General features: G+C 37.1%; 1 long non-coding RNA gene across 2 annotated transcripts in view; it reads left to right on the forward strand.

The window, feature by feature from the left end:
* Nucleotides 1-22,244, forward strand: part of LOC116642786 — a 340,567-nt gene that overhangs the window by 55,919 nt on the left and 262,404 nt on the right. For both annotated transcript variants that reach the window (XR_004301382.1, XR_004301383.1), the window contains 2 exons: nt 5,466-5,545; nt 6,486-6,567. This is a non-coding gene — a long non-coding RNA (uncharacterized LOC116642786). The remainder of the gene's footprint in view (nt 1-5,465; nt 5,546-6,485; nt 6,568-22,244) is intronic.

Here is a 22,244-nt window from a genome sequence, read left to right on the forward strand (position 1 = left end):
TCAATCACACAAAACATTTCCTTACCTTGAAGATTTCATAGTCCAGGGGTGCCCATGAAAACAGGCAGAAAATCACAAATGGCAGAACATGTTATGATAGAGAAAACCACAGGGTAATTATATGGCATGAATGAGCACCATTAACAGAAGTGGGGAAATCAGAAGGAGATGGTGTGTGGACGCTGAATCAGAATATGTTTTGGAAGTATATGATACAGGTGGAAGAGACTTCCTGTGGGCATTTGGACCTGTAGATCTGTACAGAGATTAAGATTAGAGCCATAGCTTGGGAAATGTCATAGAGAGAAGAGAGTTGAACCTTGGAGAGGATACATATTTTAAAGGAGAGAATATAAAAAATTGAGGACAGAAAATTGGGAGATGATAAAGATCTAGAAAGCCCCAGCACATGGTCTCATATAAGAACTACTTTTCTCATCAAATATTTCTGTCAGGCTATTTATTTATTAGAGGGTTAGATCATTGTAATTCATATTTTGGTATGCCTGAAAACTCTGTGATCTATCTTCTGCCTTAGATTAGAGGATTTTAAGGAAACAGTCCACATACAAGTTTAAATAGGAAGTTAAAAATTCACATTAGCTCTCTTCTGTTGAAATTTTGTTATGAATCACTATTATTTGAGAAGCTTTTTGCCTAAAATAGGTAACATCCTGTAGATTTGCCTCTGACTATTCTATTAACATGTTTATGTTTTGAGATCTATTCTAGCACTGTTAGATTCGCCAGATGAAAAACACAAAGACCAGTTCAACCTAGGAGATAATCAATTTTTCATGCTCATTATCATTTAGATGAGTCTCTTATAAGGGGAGGGTTGCAGCGTGATGCATTTTAATGCTGAGTAACACCTCATTCCTCTAGATAGCTAAGCAAAAACGTAAAGATCCTAAATTTCAGCATAAAAGAGAAAATCAAAGGAAATTTGGGAAAATGAGAGCCAGAGAACCAATAAAATTTATTGCCAGAAAATTTATTGTCAGTTTCATCAATATTTTTATAGTTTTGCCTAACCACTCTTTGTGTGCCTTCTGACTGTCCTGAAGGAAAAAGAAAAGCCTTCACAGCTCAAGTATCTTATTAAATCTTTTATATTTTGACACTATTTTGGAACCATTTTAATACTTCACATTGAAATAAAAAAGACATCTCATGTCTTTCTGAAAAATTAAAATGAAAACAGAGACCCAACTACGCTTTAGCATCTCGGCCAAATGTTGAACATTTGACAGTCTCACGACACAGGCCTTTACCTATGTAAACAGTCAGTGACCTCAAAGACTTGATTATTGGGAGGGGAGAATCCTATGATTCTGGATTTTTGTCAATTTACTAATGTTTTCTAGATCTTACATTTAAAATGGGAATATTCCAAGTAATTTTCTCTTCTTTTCTTCCAGTATATTTAAGAAAGGTGTTAACACTGCATGGGCCTTCCCCTGAAAGAGTGGGATTTACAAAGCTACTTCATAGTTGTGCTTTATTCTTATTTTTAAAATGGCTTTTGGCCTTTGGCTCCGGTTACCAAGCCTACAAGCTTAAACTCATTCTGCCTCCATTGAACCCATGCTGCCCCTTCTCCCACAGGATTACCCAGACGAGTGTGTGTGCGTGTGGTGTGCAGAGACACGCGTACGTATTAGATATATATGCCCATGCGAGTGAATATGCGGCAGAGGAGATGATCATTTAGAAATGTGAAGACTAAAATGGGGCAACTAAGAAGCACTGCCACCTTCCCTTAATATCGGATTGCATTTTTTTTAAGCAAAGAAACTAATAAAGTTTAATAAAGAATAACTTTTCACCATAAAAGCTTCTGGCAGTGATAAGGGTGATTTCCAAGACTGTACGTAGCACCAGAAGAGCTCCAACTAATGTGCGAGGCTTCAATTTCAACGTAGCTCATTAGAACAACAATGCAAACCAGCTGTCCCCTGGTGTTTGGAGAAGAAAGATCCAATTAACTGGCCATCATCCACCTGGTTCCAGATTTTGCCATCTCCTTATGAGCTTGTAAAAGCAGCCAGTTTGCATGAATTCTAGTCATTAAATGCAAGCCAGGGGTGAGGGGAGATGGGGAGAATGGGTATTTTCTGAACTGCTGTAGGAGGAAAAGGCAAAAGGCCATCTAGTGCTTGGATAGCTAAAAAGGCAGCAATGAATTAATTTAGCAGGGTATTGACTTTAAAACTTTCTTTTTTTGTGTATGTCGATGTGAAGGCTAGAAATACATTATGTTTCTATGAGTGCAAATATAGAACCATTTTGTAAACTATTTGTTTGGATTTTTCTTTTCCGCAATAGTGACATTTAAAGTGGAAACCACACATCTATATTGTAATTAACCATCTACCGATATTGGAATATTTAAATTTCACTGGAACTCATCATTAGGGCTTTCCTTTGTAGCTTTATCAAAATATCATATTAACTCAGAAATAAAAGCAATGACTGGAGCCCTCAAGTCATTATTATTTTATCTTTTGGAGTAGAGCACATAATTGGTATCTGACCATTTAGTCCCTGGAATAAAACATCTAATGATATGGCTCCTGGAAATGTTACAGGTCTACATCTTTCTGGAGTGATATCACATTCTCAATAGAGCCGTCAATAAAACAATAATTTCTTAGCACTGAAGACTGAAAAACCTGTTGTATTACACTTTCCAATCTCTTCAAAATCACATTTAAAAAATCCATTTTGTTGCAAGATGACCAATCTCATCTGATTTATAAGCCAAGGCCTCGGAGGAAATATGGGATGCTTGGAGTTGAAGCCACAGAACAAATGTGCCAGGCTGGAAGCAGACACTTCCTGCATTTCGAGCAGTTTCCAGGACATGCTTTAGAATGTGTCACTTTGCAGCTTTTAAGTCACATGACAGATGATCACTTACTTGGCTGCCTGAGTACAATGTTTATATTTTATTAAAAGCTTATATTTTGGATTTACATAGATCTAACCCTTCTATCTGGTCAAGAAAGCATATGTGTATGTGATTATTTTCTAGAAATTTCTTTTCTTACTATTTCATATTTTAAAAGAATTTCATCTTCTTACACTGATGATATTAAAACAATTTCATTTCAAATAGATTTTTCATCTTCATCTCTTTCCTCATTCTTAATAATGTTGCAATACATTTTAGAAAAATATCAAGATTCCTTTGATCTACAAGGTGTAGCCTGCAGTGCATAAGAGATAGAATTCTTCAAGTATACTTAGTAGAATTTCTTTAGATCACTTGAGGATTGTGTATTTTAATTCCTATAACTTTTTAAAGTTAGATATTTATATCCTACCCTTGACCAAAAACAAATAACTTGCTGATCTTGGATATCTATGACCTTAAATAAGAAGTTGAATAAAGGTTGGGACACCTGGGAGTCTCAGTCAGTTTAAGCGTCTGCCTTAGGTTCAGGTCATGAGCTCAGGGTCCTGGGATCAAGTTCTGCATTGGGCTCCTTGCTTGGCAAGAAGCCTGCTTCTCCCTCTGCCTGCCGCTCCCCCTGCTTGTGTTCAATCTTTCTCTCTCTGACAAATAAATAAATAAAATCTTAAAAAAAACCCGAAGCTGAATAAAGGAAACAAAGCTCCCCAGACTACAGCCACAGACTTTTTTTAATGTTAACATTAAAATTTATTCATATAGGAGGGTTTATTTGCCCTTGTGAATTGATTGGCTAGCACTTGATTTGAAAAGGTCTGATCAACATCTTAAGTACTTTTTCGTTTTAATTACTTTAGCTTTATAGTATAGCTTGAAATCTGGGAATATGATACCTCCAGCTTTGTTCATCCTTCTCAAAAATTGCTTTGGCTATTTGGGGGTCTTTTGTTGTTCCACACAAATTTTAAGATTATTTGTTCTAGTTTTGTGAAAAATGCTATTGGCGTTTTGATGAGAATTGCATCGAATCTGTAGATTTCTCTGGGTAGTATGGACATTTTACCAATGTTCATTCTTCTAATCCATGATCACAGTATATTTTTCCATTTATTTTTATCATTTACCTGCTCCTTCAGACTTAATTTGTTTCCCTAGCGCCCTAATCCCACAGCTAGCCATTACAATGAAATCCTCATCAGACTCTTAAAATTCCTCAGCTCCTTTTATTATCTTTCTGTGTCCTTTGCTGCTTGCCATAAATTGCTAGAGAAAGTTAGGGTGTTACTCTGAGTAAATCTACACTTAATCTATTAGGATAGAAATCCAAATCTCTAAGATGCTTTGTGAGCTGGCCCAATGTAGTGTCCATCTCTTCTTCGTTTTCTGTTCCATGCTGGCCTTCTTGTAGTTCCTCAAACACGTCACTCTTCCCCTTGATTAGGGGCCTTTGCTTAGAGCAGTATCCTCTTGATCTTCTTGTTAACTCTTAAACAGCCATTAGATACCAATTTAAATATCACTTTCTCAGGGAAAGTGGTAATTTACATTAAGCCTCCTCATCCCTCTTGCGTATCATAGACCATGTACCTCTAATGCAGTTGCAATTTTACATTCATTTTTGTGATTATACATTTGTTATCATTTTGATGAACATATGAACTAGAAGTGTTTCTGCTTTTCCCTATATATTCAACAACTGTACTGTGTTCAATAAATAACTTCTATGGAGGTAGCATACTAAAAACTTCCTAAGTGGCACTTTCATTAGTAGCAACTCCTAAAGCAAATGATATTTAGACTATTAGAAATATTCTGTTTATATTGAAGTGAAATCTCCTTTCCTAATTTTATTCATTGGGGTAATACAAATAAATTGACTTCCGGTGTGGTTCCAGCTTTGCTCTGGAATAAGATTTAGTTGAAGCTACCATAATTGGGGGCTTACTATGTGCCTGGCATCATGCTCATCTGTAAAGTGGGAATAATAGTAATTGCTTTACTCAGTTCAGTTTAAAGAGCATTTGTGCAACACCTATTGTATGCTATACAGTTATTAATATTTGGGATAAAAGATGAATAATGCATCTGCTATACTTGAGGAATTTACAGTTTGTTGGAGAAGGGTAAGATAATATATCAAGTGGGCTTTTTGCTAGGAATATAGTTTATTGAGGAATTGACTTGATTTTTTCTATTCTCAGTAAAAATAAATACTCAGGAATGTATTGGGAATCAGGTTATTTCCAGTTGCCTGCCCAAGGTGAGGAGACAGATATTTCACCAGAACTTCCAGAATAGTTGTGATCCAGGAATGCATAAAGATTCCTGAGAATTGCATAGATGGGTGAAATTCTTGGAAGAACCTCAAGTTGTATTATTGGCTGCTGGGGACTTTGTTGGAGACTCATGGCTATGGAAACCTGCCTGCCTTTTCCTCCCTGTACCTATAACTTCACTGCGTTCCTGTACTGTGTGGTCTTCTATGTGCAGATGATTTTTTTTTTTCATACAAACAGACGAATTTTTATACTTTGCCTGTGTTTGACAGTGTCTTCTCATCATTCCCTTCATCCTTATATCAACCACCTAAGGAGATACACATGTATGTTAATCATCTAAATATACAAGGTAAGTGATATAATGGGGAACTCTCATGTGCCACAGTGGGAGTAAAAATTGGTACAACCTTTTTTGAAAACTGGCATTACCTACAAAAGTTGAAGATGTGACGTTATTTTCATACCTAGCTATATACCCAACAGAAGTGTGTCTGTATGTTCACCAAAAGATATGTACCAGAGTATTCACAGCCACACTATTATAGCTCCCAATTGGAAAATATCCAAATGCCCATCAACAATAGGTAAATGATAATTTTGATAAATTTGTATTCATACAATAGAATACTATACAACAATGAGAACGATCAATTTATTACAATAAACTACAATATGGATGACTCAGTTGCATAGAATACAGATCAGGCAAAACACACCTAGATGTTAGAGGTTGGGATGACAAGGACTACCCTTGTTAGGACTAGTTCTTAGAAGAGAACACAGGGTGGCATTCCTGAGGGTGCTGATAATCTGTTTCTTGATTTGGGGTGCTAGGTAGTTTGTGAAAATTCATTGAACTTTATTCTGATGACCTGTGCACGCACTTGTATGTAAGTTTATATTTCAGTATAAAGTTTAGAAAGAATTTGTTCTATTGGCTCTATTTTTCCTTCATATTGAACTCAGGACTCCTAAGAGCAGCTTGGATTATAGGAGTAAAATATGGAAAATTACCACCTAGGAAAGGAGCTGTTCTGTTACACATTTCAAATTGGCACTTGATCTGAAAAGCAATCATCAAGCTGGTAGGGGGCGTCTTTGAACTGATGTTCCATAGATGATAATAATTGTCTCAGTAATTGCAGAGCCCTTGAGATGAACTGACTTGGAATCTATTTCCCTATTTAACTGTGGTTATAGTTGCTATTTTTCTTTTATAATGAATCTGATAGTCTTAAATATTAAATATTTTCACTTTTATTCTGTAATGTGCTCTTAAAAAATGACAGGTTAGCGACAGAATTGGTATTCCTGAAGAAAATTGCTAGCTGCTCCTTGGAAATCCTATAAAATAAACCACTGGAAAATGAGGTAATGTTAAAAATTTTTTTTAAAGAGTTTATTTGAGCAAAATTGATTTGAATCAGGCAGAGCCAAACCAGAAGTATTTATTTAATTTCCTTCCAGTTTTACTGAGATATAATTGACATACAACACTGTATAAGTTTAAGGTGTACATCATAATGACTTGATCCATGTATATATTGCAAAATAATTACAAAAGTAAATTGCCTCATATAGTTAAAATTTTTTTCTTGTGATGAGAACTTTTAAATATACCATATAGCATTGTTAATTATAGTCATCATGTTGTGCCTTATATCCCCAATACTTATTTATTTTATAACTGGACATTTGTACCTTTTGAACACCTTCACCCAATTCCCCCAAACTCACGCCTCTGGAAACCATAAATCTGATCTCTTTTTCTATGAGTTTTTTTTTTTTTTAAGATTGCACATCTAAATGATATCATACAGTATTTGTCTTTCCCTATCTGACTTATTTTACTGAGTTAACTTTTAACATTAAGAGTTATATATTAAACTCTAAAGTTGTTGCACACTCACATTTTTAGGAGATGGAATATTTAAAAAATCCATGTAAAATTAGAAAATAACAGATATTGAAGACAGCTTTTAAAAACAAATGCATTGATTTTGTCACATGTTTCTTTGGTTACTGACCTATAGCAATTTCTTAAAATCTCATCCTAATGACTGTCTCCAGCAGCCTTCACAGGGTATTGGATTAACACAGTGGTATGAGCATGAAATGCAACCTATAGATCTTAGAGAGGTTCAATATTTCAGTGTTTTTAAACATTTCCTTTTATTTGAAAATGATCTATATAGTCAACAAATATCCATTATTTAATTTATTTCAGTATGACCGTAAGGTTTCAAGTTACCAAAAGGATTTTGGAAACTGGTTTTAACTAGACATACCATAAAGCATAATTATAGTAGAGAGAGAGAGAAATGAGGAGGGGCAGAGGAAGAGAGAGAATCTTAAGTAGGCTCCATGCTCAGCATAGAGCCCGACGTGGGGCTTGATCTCATGACCCTGAGATCATGACCTGAACTGAAATCAAGAGTCGAACACTTAATTAACTGAGCCATCCAGGTGCCCCTAGTTTCTATATTTCTAAGAGTATATTTGATTTATATAAATGCTTAATTTTCTTTAAGCCAACTAAAGAGAGCTCTTTAAAGATTATTTTTGGCAATTTGGAGGTAGAAAAATATTTGTCTGGAGATAGAAAATATCACAGATCTATAATTTACATATCTAGACATACAAACAGACACTGAGATCTTACAGCTTTCTTTTTAAAGTTTTAGCCATGAGATGGGTATGATATTGCGGAACTCACTAATTTATAAAAGAACAGTGAGATTCAAATTGTGCTTCTGCAGATGGAATAAGTTTATCTGCTCAGATGTCTAAGCTTTTTACTAATATTTGTGGAAGAGACTTAGATTTTTTTATGACTTTTTCATTTTTTTCTCCTTATGATAAGAATTACCTTGGTTTCTAGAGATGACTAGGTAGAATACTTATATTTTTTTTTAAAGAATTTTTTTTTTAAAGATATTTTTTATTTATCTATTTGACAGAGAGATAGCACAAGTAGGTAGAGTGGCAGGCAGAGGGAGAGGGAGAAGCAGGCTCTCCGCTGAGCAGGGAGCCCGATGCGGGGCTCGATCCCAGGACCCTGGGATCATGACCTGAGCTGAAGGCAGCTGCTTAACCAACTGAGCCACCCAGGTGCCCCTAGAATACTTATATTTTAAAAGGCAGAGAGAAAAAATGCAAGTTTTACCAAGAATGACTTTTGTTCACTAAGTCCATATTTTTTTGCAAGTCTTTTGAAATGAATAGGAACGATTTGGGGTTGGCAAAAAGGATAGTGTGCTTCGAGTTGTTTCTGGAGCTGCATTTCTGTTTGTGAAGACTCAATTTATAAGACAAGTACAGTTGTTTTTTATTCCTCAGTAAGGTTGCAACCAGAAAGATATAAAGACCCAGGCCCACCCATCCAACTATACTATCTTCAATTTGCTTCTTTGTATCAGGGAGAAAATCTTAACTAAGATGGAAATAAAAAGATTCCTATGTTCTAGATTTAAAGCTGTGTGTCTTCAGAATATTTTAGTAAATCTTTCCACAAAGCCTTCAGAATGCTTTTCTTTCCCTCTGGGTATGTAGTTTCATTTTAGCTTAGAGGAGAAGTCCTAAAAAAAAGGATTCCTATTAGGCTCTGAATATCAGCTTCCAATTTGGCAAACTTCTGACAATAGAGCTACTTAAAAAAAGAAATTCTTTCAAATATCTTGTCAGGTTTCAACTGGGACAAACAATAAGTATTCCTGGCAGTATTGAACAGCCCCGTGGACATCGGAGGTGTCCCCAAAGAGGGTGCAAAAGATATTAGCCTCCCAAAATCCAGAGCCACTCTCAAAGATAACCAAAAGAAATACTTAGACAATTCCTCTCAAAGTTGGCAGGACCCTAGGTTCAAATGGAGTGTAACCCACGTTTCTTCCCCCCCATGTCTAGCCACACATGGAATGCAACATACATTTCTTTTACTTTTTTTTTTAAAAAGATTTTATGTATTTTTAAGGATTTATTTATTTTTATTTGAGAGTGAGAGAGAGCCAAGCATGGGGAGGGACAGAGGGAGAAGCAGACTCCCCCCTGAGCAGGGAGCCTGATGTGGGGCTCAATCCCAGGACCCCAGGATCATGACCTGAGCCGAAGGCAGCCACTTAACTGACTGAGCCACCCAGGCGCCCCAGATTTTATGTATTTATTTGAGAGAGAGAGAGAGAGAGCACAGGGGCGGGGGGAAGAGCAGAGGGAGAGGGACAGGCAGACTCTGCTGAGCGGGGAAGCCTGACGTGGGGCTCAATCTCACGACCCTGAGATCATGACCTGAGCTGAAATCAAGATCAGATGCTTAAATGACTGAGCCACCCAGGTGCTGCTTGATGGAAATTTCTGTCTGGCCATATTTTTGTGGCCCCCCCCCCCCCACCTGATGGTTGCTAAGCCCATTTCCCAGGATGCAAAATGAGATAAACAGGAAGGCAGTAGCTATCCCTGAGAAAGAAGGGTTGACAAGTGGGAACCTAAAAGCAAATTCATGAGTCATAGTTCAAAGGTATAATTTTTCCAAATATTTTTTGTCTGCCAATCTGAGTTTGGAAAGGAAGGGATAGTGTGAAATTTTACCTTCTGCTCTCAACCAGGCACCACAGATAGAAATCTGGGAGAGCTTAGTTTGTAGGAATTCTCACACTTTGCTGGTTTCTGCCAGTTTACCCAGGATCCCAACTATAGACTCTGGAGTGAGTAGGGTGTACCAGTGGGTCTCATCCTGGTCCCCAGAAATTAGAGGAGGAAAAATATTTTTCCCTCTACTCTTTATGGTGGGTATTTGACTGAAACCCCTTTTTCTTTAGGGCATCTCATGATTGGATAAGCTCATCTAGGTTAAAAGTTCTCAACTATGGCCAGTGTAATTAAATACTATCTTCAGTAAGGTTTACCTGCTTGTTCCATCTTAAAACAAAATTTTATTCACTTGAGAATAAAATTCACACTGGACCCAGTCCAGCTAAAGTCAACCCAGTCTAACCCCTGAACCACCCTAGTTTCTAAGTTGGACCCAGTCTGACTTCAGACCCATTCTGGTTTTTAAGTCAGATCTAGTCTGACTCTGGCTGGTTTCCAGACCCAATCTAGAAAAAAGGAATGCTCAAATAAAGTCTAAAAGCTCACAATGCAAAAGCTGCAGAGCTAGGAATGGAGAGGTGCTTACCCACCACCTCCAGAGGAAGCTGGAAAGTGGCAAGTTCAGGGGCTTGATGGGTATGTATGCCTGTTGCTCATTGCTCCAGGGGACCATTGGGGGTCTCCATCAGTTCCCTCTTCTGACCCTAAAACTGTTAAAAGATAAACTGAGGCATATTCAAAATTTTAAAAGTTTATTTGAGCAAAAAATGATTAGAACCATGCAGCATCCAATCTAGCAGATAAAAAGGAGATCCAAGGAGCTGTACAATGACTTTTGTAGGCAGAAGGGAGCAGGGACAAAGAAGCTATACTAGGCAAAAATGTGGGTTGGTTATTGCAACCTGCCCTTTAAAGAATGGCCAGGGTCTTAGCATGTAGGTCTATTACCTAACTGGTGCTGATTGGGCCATTCCTGATTGGTTTAAAGTTCCATTTCTGGGAGAGCCAAAACTATAGTTGATTCTGTTTGGTGATGTGGGGCTTAGCATAAGTGACTACATTTTGGACCTCTTCTCTTGTTTTTAACATATTCTTGTCCTGGACCTGACTCATGAACTAAAGGAGAAACGCTTTCAAAATCGACACTCAGTTATGAATTTTCACAACAAATGTCTATCCTGTTTTAATAACTTAGGGAATTTTAATGGTTCTAAATGTGTAACTATGTTGAACTGGTCAATTGAGGTGGCAGTCTTTGACCGTAGAAGTTGGTACAATTAACTGGCCTACTAGGTACATAATCAATCTTGGTCACCTAATTGGGAAATGTTAAGCAGAACCAAATAGCAAGTTAGTTCTGGTGAAACAGAGCTAACTTCTGGAAACAGATCTTCATTGGGATAAGATTACATAGAACCTCATACCAAAGGCTTTTCAAGTTAGAGCTGGAAGGGTCTGTCACTCATTGATTTCGTTTCATTCATGTAATCATTATTTAGAAAATATATTGAATGCCTACTCCATAGTGGGCACTAAAATCCAGTGATGAACAGGACCTCTGGCCTCAAAATGCTCACAGTTAATGGGGGAGGTTTTCTAGTGAACAATGTGCTGATTGCTATGACAAGGATAGATGCATCAGACCAGGAGCATTATTACTAATTGCTGTGTGATATTTATGCTTCCAAATATTATGTTCTGAATGTTATATTCACAAGACTGAGGACACAATATAATTTTCTGTTCCAATTGTTTGTTAGAGCAGCAGTTTTATTTTAAAGTCTACATTCTGTTTCTTTGTTTGGGAACTTCTTGTTTCAAATCAATTAGGTTTTTAGTTTGATTCTTACTCTCCATTTCACCAAAAGTGATGTTGATAACATAATGTTGGGTAAATGCATCCCTTTCTCCACTAATTTGACCTTGTGGTTAAGATACTTGAATGGTCAGGACAAGTGGATTGCCTCTTTCAGTTTGTCAATGCTTAAATTAATTTCTTAGTTTGGAATAATAATACAGCATGACTTACCTAACACAAATATGCCTTGCCAAGAGGAGAACTTGGGTAAATTCAGAAGGTATATGAAAAATACTTTGTATTTCCAGATTTAAAAATCTTAGAATGTGTTAACCATGGCAGTTCACTCAATTTTTTCTTTGATTGTTCCTATATTTTCTGTGGAGAAGGAGTGAACAGGCACAGTTTGCTTTTCATGAATTCAAACACTTCTCATGGTCACTAAGTTGTGATAGTTTTCCACTGAGAATTCATGTCCTCTGAGTAGAGGATTGCTGATTTGAGATGAGTGCATTCTGTGTTTAAAAAGAGGTTGGAGGATGGTGGATTGCATCCTTTATTCACCTTGACTGGAGGATACTTAGTATGTACATCCCATTATGCTAGAGGAGCCTGTGACGGTAGGAAAGCAGGTAGCAAGGCAGCTGCCGGCCGTTACTTAACCACTCTCTCAGTTGTAAGAATTAATTGTCCATATTTGACTTGATCCAAAATTCTTTTCAGGGTGAAGTCTAATGAAATTCAATGATCACTTGTGCCATGAGTTTTACCAAAATGTATGGATTTGGGCTGGATACTGCAGAGGAAAATCTGCTGATAGTCTTATGGGGCTTCTCTTATATGTAACTTCTCTTGTTACTCTTGCTGCTTTTAAAATTCTTTGTATCTGACTTTTGACAATTTAATTATAATGTGTCTCAGGGTAGCCCTGTTTGGGTTCAATCTATTTGAGATCCTTTGGGCTCCATGGATCTATCTGGGTGTTCATTTCTCTCTCCAGTTTTGGGAAGTTTTCAGCCATTATTGTAGGGACAATCTTTTTCTTTTCTGGAATTCCCATAATGTGAGTTTTGTCTTTTCATTGTGTCACATAATTCCTATAGGCTTTCTTTAGTCTCTTTAGTCTTTTTCGGTCTTTTTTTTTTTTTTTCCTACTCTGACTGGGTAGTTTCTGATGTCTTATTCTCCAGGTCATTGATTTTTTCTTCTGCATGGTTGAGTCTGCTTTGAAACTCTCCATGGAATTCTTCAGTGCAGTTATTTCATTTTCAGCTGTAGGATTTCTGTTTGTTTGTTTTGCTGGCTGCTCTTTCCTTTTCCAGTGTCTCATTTTGCTCGTTCATTATTTTCCTAACTTCATTTAGTTGTCTTCCATAAGAGGATTAATCTGAGTTCTTTGACAATTCATAGATCTCCATTTCTTTAGGGTCAGTTATTGGAGCTTAATTTATTAGTTTCCTTTGGTGGTGTTATATTTACCTGATTTTTTTTTTTTTTTTGGTAATCTTTGATTCCTTATGTTGTATCTGCACATTTGAGTAATTGAGGTCTTCTTTCAGACTTGATATGTTTGCCTCGGCAGAGACAGTTCTTCACCAGGCAGCTCAGTCTGAGCTTCTGGGTGTGTCTGTTGGTGAAGTCTTTGGGCAGGTGCTATTTTATGATCTAGTTTTGGGTAAGGCAACTGAGCTCTAAGGATGGGAATGGGGAAATTGTGCCATTGGCTGAGAATAGCTGGACAGGATTGCTTGGCTTGGTGCCCTATTCAAGTGAGGCTATAGGATGGGCTCTGTGGTTGCCTGGATTCTCTGGTTAGACTTACTAGATGGTTGGGACTGGGTACTATATTTAGTAGTAGATGGGCTGATAAATTAGCTTCCCTACCCTGACAAGGCAGAAGGACAGGACCCAGAGCCTATAAAGTTCATTGTTTGGGGACCTGAATCTGGCCACAGTGTGCACTCAATTCCCTGGTCAGGTGAGTTTGCTGATTTTGCTCTCCAGATGGGGGAAGCCACAGGCTATGCTGTCTTTTCAAGTGCCACTGTATATAGGGCTGTTGAATGGGCTATACAGTTCCCCTGTGCTGGTTAGGTTCCAGGTTGGACAGGCTGAAGGCTTTATTCAGCCATGAGCAGGGCTATGAATTAGATTCCCTGCCCAGGTGCAGTGGGTGAAGCAGCTTTAAAACCAATAAAACTCTTTGTTTATTGTCTTTAAGTCAAACGACTTGTACCCTAAATTCCCTGGCCAAACAGGGCCACTGGCTTTGTGCTGCGAACTATCAGCTCTATCTGCCTTTCTCTCTGCTCAAGGGCCGGTGGGCTGCACTGCTTTCAGGTGTTTTTGCCAACTTTTCTGGTTAGTTGGGGCTGAAGACACTTTCCATAGTGGGTGGGGCTATGTCTCAGGTCCCCTTCCTGGGTGGGAGGGTGATGGGCCACTCCAGGGTACTCTCAACTTCTCTGGTTGGGAGGAGCTGGGAATTACCCTTGGCTTTGGCTATGAATTAATTTCCCTGCCTGTGTATAAAACTCCTAGAAGAAAACATAGGAACAAAACTCCTTGGCATGGGTCTTGGTAATGATTTTTTGGATCTAATATCTAAAACATAAGAAGCAAAATAATCAACAAATGGGACTATATCAAACTAAAAAGCTTCCGTACAGCAAAATAAATCTACACATTCAGCTTTCTGGCATATAGCTAAACAGTTTTCCATAGATGTAGCAACTTGTACTCCCATCCACAGAATTCTGTTTGCTCTTTATCTTCAGCAATCCCAAAGTATTTTCTCTTTCTAATTTTTTGTGAGTGTTATCTCATTCTATATTTTTAGTTTCTGATGAGTGTTTTTTCATTGTAATTTTAATTTGCATTTTCTTGATGACTAATGATATTGAGAACCTTGTCATATGCTTACAAGCCATGTGGATACCTTCTTTTGTCAAGTGGCTGTTTAAGTCTTTTGGCCATTTTTTCTGTTGGCTTGTCTGCCTTTTGTTTATTAACTTGTAGAAGTTCTTTATGTATTCTGAATGTGAGTCTTGTGGCAGTTAGATGTATTGTGAATATCTTGGTCTGTAGATTTTGTTTCACTCTTAATGGTGCCTTTTCCATGAATAGGAATGATCAATTTTAATGTACTTTTAATGTGATTTTTGTATCTTCTTTAAGAAGTCTTTCCCTCCAAAGTCATGATGATTAATGTTTCCTCTAAAAGTTTATTTTTTTGCCTTTCATATTAAATTTGCACTTTTTTCATATTTTGAATCAACATTTTGTTGCCATTATAAAGATGCTTATAATATCTATTTCTAAATATAATACAAAGATAATTTTTCTATTTTTTTGGAAGAATTTTTGCTAAATTGGTGTTTAGTTCCTTGAATGTTTGGAAAAATTCACCAGTAAAACCATTTGGGCTTAGGTATTATGTGTTTGTGTGTGTGTGTGTGAAAGTTTAAATAATGGATTCAGTTTTATTAATGAATATCACACTATTAAGATTTTTCCTGTTTTTTCTGATAGCTTTGATAAATTGTATTTTTTGAGGAATTTTTCTTTTACCTAAATTGTCAAATTTATTGACCTGAGGGGTTTAATACTCTCATTTTTTATTAGTTTTCATGGCTGTATTATCTTCTCATGTTTATAGAATCTGTGATGCAACTCCCTTTTTATTTCTGATATCAGTAATTTATGTTTTTGATTTTCTTCCTTGATCAGTCTTAGGGGTATTCCAATATTATCAATGTTTTCAAATAACTAACTTTTGGCTTTGATGATCGTTTATCTTACACATTTGCCTTGAATTATTTTCAAATTAATTTCATTGATTTCTATTCTTCCTTTATTATTTCATCCCTTTTACTTTCTTTAGGTTTTGTTTGCTGTGAGATTATATGTTTTTGAGGCAAGTTTTATATCCTTGTGAAAACATTTGAAAAAAAAATATATGTATGTATGTGTGTGTGTGTGCATATGTATACGTGTGTGTATATATATGACAGTGAATTTCTTTCACAACATAAAGGTAAAGGTAAGAGATGAACCAAATGGAATATTTTTTTGAAAGTCATCACTGAGGAGTCCAGCTCCTTCCCCCAAACCACTGGGTGAACTTTCAGGCCTGACCATTGACAATTTTTGTAATTGTAATTACATGTCAGGCTTCATGGAGGAAAGTTGCCCTTCCCATGACAGACTTGGTGCATTGCAGCCTATGAAAGGAGTTCTCCTCAAGGATTCAGGCCCCCTGCTCGGCCATGCTCTTACACATAGCTGCATTCCTAGCCCATGTGCCTCCAAGTGGAGGCCTCCTTATTTTGGGACTTCTGCAGAAGTGTCCTAATGGTACGGGAGGGGAAGAATTTAAAGACATTTTCCTCTATTCTGACTCAGTACTTAGTACTTTTCCACTCCTAGCACTTCTACTCCCTTACCTTATCCCCTGGGTCCATAATATTGCAGGAACCTTTTGTTTGCAGCTCCTTTGGCAGTGAAATGACCCTGTCTGTGCTGATTCACCTGACCCTCAACTAGTGATTGGTGACTGGCCATGTTCCATGGGGGAAAATGGAGCAGAGGGATTTGATTTAGTCTCTTGCTTATACTATTGGAGTAAGTGGTTAAAGCCTTGATTGTTATTTTCATTTTGATTTGTTGTCTTAATTGGTTACTGTGACATCTGACAGTTCAGCTCTCTCCAGCTCAGGTCAGGCCCTAAGATCATTTTGAAATTTTTGGGAACTTTTCATAGCAGACAATCTGAGATCATACTTTGCGTGTTGAAAAGTAAGAAGCTGAATAAAGCAGAATTTGGTAGAGATTGACAATATTCATCTTGTTCCTTTGGTGCAGATATTAAATTTCCCTCCAGAGGATTATCCCCCTCAAATCAGAGTATTTCCAGAATCTTTTAGCATTCAGGCAGAGAATTAAGAATTTTCATTAGCTTCTTTCTTCCCCTAAGGGATGGAAAAGTAAAAAAAAAAAGAATCCTGCATATTGATTTGGAGTTTTGCTTTAAATGGAAACACATTTTGGTTCTCAAACTGCGTAAGATTTAGGTGAAAGAAGTTTGAGGTTACACAGCATTCTGTAGACATCAAGAGAAATATTTGACCGATCTCCTTAATAGCATTTGGGCATTTACACAGTATTTACATGGTTAAATGTTTTATGTAGTATAACTGGGTTTGATTTTCAAGATATATATCTCTAAGTTGGTTGTTAAGAATGTCATGTAAACTTTTCTGCCACCCTTTGGTTCTCACCTTAGTTTTATCATCACAAAATCCAGACTGATAAATAGGTCAGTAAAAAATGATCTGATTTGCTGATTGTTCAGGATTACATAGAATAAGTATAATTTTTAGATAAAGACTACTGATGGAAAGGGGTGCATCTTTTCTGCCACTCACCTCTGCAGCTTTGCTTCATTGTTCAGAGACTCACCTTATGAAACTGTTGTTTCAACCAGTTCTATCCAACTTTACTAAGGGAGTTGCTCGGAAGTATTAAGGTGAAAAATGGAGGAAACATCAACACTGCTTTTGTTCTCTTTACATAAATGTAAACAAAGAGTAACACACCAAGAATGAATAGTCAGCAAGCAAAATTGTGATTGTGGCTGGCATTTCTCCCGTCTTTCCTCCTGCATTTAGACATTCCAAATTGGGTTACCTTTAGCTTTGGAGAAATCTTTATTTTAGAGAGCTAAGAGGTGAAGAAATAGGATTGTTGTTTTGGAAAAAGTTTCAGGTCTCAAGGGAGGCAGATCAGCAGCCCTTCAGGTTCACTTGTGGTCACTTAGACTAGGCTATCAGGATAGAAAAGGAAGATTCTGGGCAGAAACTGTAGGAGTTAGGATTATATGTATGGTTAAGTGGTTCTTTGCTACAGAGTGCCAGTTAATTCCACATGAATAATCCTGAGTTATTGAAAGTAATATAGCAAACTCATATGACTACTTTTCCCTAGTAAATATTTAAAAGCTTTTTTTTTTTTTTTAAATTGAGGTATACCACAGTAAGCTATTCAGGTCAGTGAATTCTTATCTATCTATCTACCTATCATCTATCTATCTATCATCTATCTATTTATCTATCTATCAATCATATTATGTCCGGGTATCGAGAAACACAACAAGAAATAAATCAAGGCACAGAACATTTCCAGCACTGCAGAAAGCTTTCTCATAAACTTTTCCAATCACTATTTCCCACCCCAAGATTTCCACTATTCAGACTTCTCTCCCCATAGATTATTTCACTATTCCTGACCTTTATGTAATTGGAGTCATAAAAATGTACTCTTGCTGTTTGACTTATTTCACTTATCATTGTGTCTGTGGGATTCATCCAAATTTTCCTCTAGTACATCCTTTTGCCTCCATTATTATAAAAAATTTCAAACATATGGAGACATTGAAAGAGTTGTGCAATGAGCAACACATACTTAGCATCCAGATTCAACATTGCTGTCACTTTGCTACACCATCTATCCATCCATCAATCCAGTTTTTGATGCATTTCAAAGTACATGGACAGCATTAGTCCCTTCATCCCAGCCCATTTCAGTATGCATGTCTTTCCCTTTGTATATTCTTGATTTCTGGAAAGTTTAGTAGATGACCATGTTAGGAAAATCTGTGTGTATTTCTGAGAGACAAGGTGAAAATAATTGGAACACAGTGCTTGAATTTAAGGTTCCCTGTTCTAACATTTCATAGTCTGGGCTTCAACATTTTTGTCTGTGGAATAGGGGTTCAGGGAGGAAGCAGTCTTGACTTGTAGCTTGTGTTTTCTTTTGTGGTTGGGAGAGTAAGGGGGACTCTAGATCCCACAGGGAGGAAGTGGGAGAGTTTTAGAATTCAGAAGGGAGGATGAGATGCAGCCATGCAGGCAGAAAGGAATGAGGTCTGAGTTATACTTTCTGATTTCAGAAAGAAAAAATAGGGGGCTGATTCTTTCATTTAACCCTTTAAATTTGCTCAGGCTAAGTGCATGTTATTTAGAGGAAACTGCTGAAAATAGCAGATGTTTAGTCAAAGCATAACAAATCTTGAGAGTAGAATACTTTTTTCCCCCCAATTTTTGCTTTGAAGGTAAGTAGGCAAGGTCGTGCAAAACGTCTCAGGGGAGGAAAATACCCAGTGTATTTCTAAAATGAAGGATGGATTGAAAGGGACTTTTGAGATCATCTAGTCTCAATTCAAATTAGAATGCCTCAGGGAACTTTTAAAAAACCACCACAGAGATTCAGATCTAATTGATCTAGGTGAGGTCTGGATATTCGTAGTTTAAAGAAGTTGCCCAGGTGATTCTAATGTGCTGCCAATTTGAGAACTCTGGATGCAGTTCAAACTTTTGATATCTACCTTTTGCTCATATTTTTAAAGTTCAGGTGTAGGAAGATAAAATGACACTTGATGCATATTTCTTGGCTAACCAATGCAGAATTAAGATCAAGCACAAAGTCAAAAATGTTAGTCACAAATTACCACCTGAAGAGGAATCTTCCCACAAATATCTGTGCTTAGAGGAGTTCCTTCTATAAATCGCTTGTTTTCTGATGTCAGCAAACATGACCAATTTGGACTCCTTTTCCACATGAATTGGAATGACCAGATATAGACTCCATGGGGGTGGATTAGACAGAATCCAATAATAGCTGGAGATGTCCATGTTCTCATATTTGTTCAAGCTGCTGTCTGTGGTGATATGCTGATATATTGGCATTAGACAAAAACAACACTCTACGGAGGGGACAGTTGACATATATTTAGTCCCTGCTTTGAGGGCTTTCACTCCACAAAATCTTTTCTGCAGTCAGTCACATGGATCATCTCATGGTCCTTGTGAATCTGTTCTGTAAGTAAGGTGATAATTAACAAGCACGTTTTTAAATGTTTGCATTTAAATTCTCAAATCAGTTGCATATGCGTATTATGAACTAGGTTGGCTTGACGTCTATTTATATGAAAAATATTTGAATTGACCAGCTAATAGAAGCCGAAAGTATGGTGATCTTTCTAGCTCTTTCCCTACTGAACAACAATGTGTGGGAGCAGGAAGTCATGCCATATGAGAAGGGTAATAAAAAGGGGATGATTCTGATGAACTCTGTTGCCATGTAGCAGTTAAACTGTTTTTCCAGAAAATCAAACAAAAATGAATGAAAGGGTACCAGATAGAAAGAACCTAATTTTACTCTTTGCAATAGTGATAATTAGTATTTATTTATTATTCATTGTTTATTGAACACTTGTATTTGCCAGCATATGCTAAACATTTTATTTGATTTCCTTAAATTCTAAAAATAACTCTATGATAGATATTTTCATCTATTTTCTAGATAAATGGGGAGACTGAGGCTTAGAGAGAATATCCTTGGGGTCACACATTGATAGAGATGAGACCCAGACCTCAGTCTGATTCCAGAACTTGAGCTTCTCACCACTGCCTCCCAAGGAAACACCTTCCACCATATTTTGTTAGCTGTCTCTCTCTCCTGTTGGAGGAACTTGTACCATGGAAACTTTAAGAACTCTTCCAACTATAAGATCCAAAGCTGAAATGGATCTAGAAATGGACCCTGGTAGGTCAACTTAAGAGTAGAGCTTCATGTGGTAGAAAGAATATGGATTTTAGAATCAGAAGATTCAGCTTAATTCCCAGCTTTATTCCCTTCTGGCAGTCTAGTCTTGGACAATTTATTACCTTTTCAAGTTTCTCTCCTTTCATTTATGAAATAGAGATAAAAATTTCTACCTTTCATTATCGTAGGTGTTAATAATAATTCTTATGAAGTACAATTCAACAAACAGTATCATCATTAATTTTCCTAATTTTGGACATGTCTGGTCAGGGATGACCACAGGTCTGATTTTTGTGATTTGGTGGAGGGACAGTAAGGAAGAAAGAATTTGACTTTTCATCAGCTGTTGCTAAACTAAGCCATGAATGAAATTTTACTAGGTTTTCATAACCCTAAGTGAATATAAATAGTTGTTTTGGATTGGGAAAGTTGATTAATAAAAAAAATCAATCTAATCACTTTGAAAGTTGCCCTTACTTTTCTCAAGGAGAGTAAGTATACTACACATTATCTGTAACTAGAGGTCTTACCTTCTCAGAAAGGGAGCCCATTAACCTGCAGATGTCATGTTTAAAATTTAGTCAGGATGCTTGTTCATAAATGCACACCATTTTGACCACTTCAGGAGAAATAAAAATCTAATGTGTCCCTTCGGTTAGTTTCTAATCATCTATTAACTTAAAAAAAATCTATGTATAGACAGGGGCCAGACCTCTTGCTTTGTAGGTGTAAATGAGGAGCTTCCTAATGATCCCAGGGAAAGAAGGCTATTTATAGTGTATAAGCTGTAAATGCAGTATGTGCAGTATTTTTTTTACCTTTTAAAGTGAATTTTCAGTAAGAAGTTTGGATAAATTAGATGATTTTTCTTCATGCCATATGGCTATATAAAATAACAGAATTGCTAGTACTTCTGCCAAAGGTGATATATTTCTTTCAAAGGAATTTTTTTTTGTCTCCATTGAGTATTCCTGATTCTTGGGGGAAAAGCAATGGAAAAGCCTTAAATAAAAGAAAACAATTTTATTGGGGTTTCAAAAAGAGACAAGGGGACAAGAGAAGCAGAAAGAAAAAGAGTTGAAAAAATGGAGGGAATATGTCTGGCTTGGAGGTGGGAGTATGTATGACTGTTGCGTTCCATCATGAGTGAGCATTTTAGTCTGGGGAACTATTATCCTTATAACTGGAGTAATCAAATTTATTTCTGTGGGAGGAGGAACTACATTCCTCCAGACCTGTAATTAAGGCCCTAGCATGCAAGTTCACACCACTGATGAATTCATAATCTGTTAAAGACAAAAACTAAAGTCAACCCCAAAGCTGGCCCTGAGTGCCTTTCCAGTGGTTGGCCCCATCTTCTTCTCTTTCACCTAGGCATTCATTGGTGCTCTTTTTTTCTTGCTTTATAATGCCTACACAATATAGCTTTCATCACCTGAATATATTTCGTATCTATCCACTTCTCACCGTTGTCACTGCTACTGCTCTAGACGTCATATGTTGCCTGGGTTACTGTAATTGCATCCTATCAGGTCCTACTCCGCTGCATGAGTCCTTCTCCAAGTATTTCCCCTCACCTGCAATTGGAATAATCCCTTCAAAGCACAAATCGAATTCATAACCCCCTTTGCTAAGAAAGCTCTACCTGGCTCCATTGCTTTTAGGATAAAGACTATGGCCTATAGACTATGGCCTAAAGAATATGTTATCTCCTTGTCTCATTGCCTCTTTAGCTTCATCTCCTACCATGCTCCCCTTCACGCTTACTCTGGCCTTTTCTGAGGCTCTCTTAAGCATCCTTATCCTAGGGCATTTGCATATGCTCTTCTCTCTTCCTGGAATGCTCTTCTTTCTCTTCTCTTTACCTATTTAATTCCTGCTAATGGTTCTTAACTCTGCTCAAGATTCTCTGCCTCAGAGAAACCTTTCTTAACAACTGTCCCTACCAGCTCACATAACCTGCTTAAATGTTTTCCTAGCGCTGGGTAGCTTTCCTTCATTTCACATTACTGGTGCAATATTACATTTTTAGAGTGAATAATGCCTACCTCCACACTAGGTT

Source organism: Phoca vitulina, unplaced genomic scaffold (genome assembly GCF_004348235.1).
Source record: "Phoca vitulina isolate PV1807 unplaced genomic scaffold, GSC_HSeal_1.0 scaffold24, whole genome shotgun sequence".
Classification (NCBI taxonomy): Eukaryota; Metazoa; Chordata; class Mammalia; order Carnivora; family Phocidae; genus Phoca; species Phoca vitulina.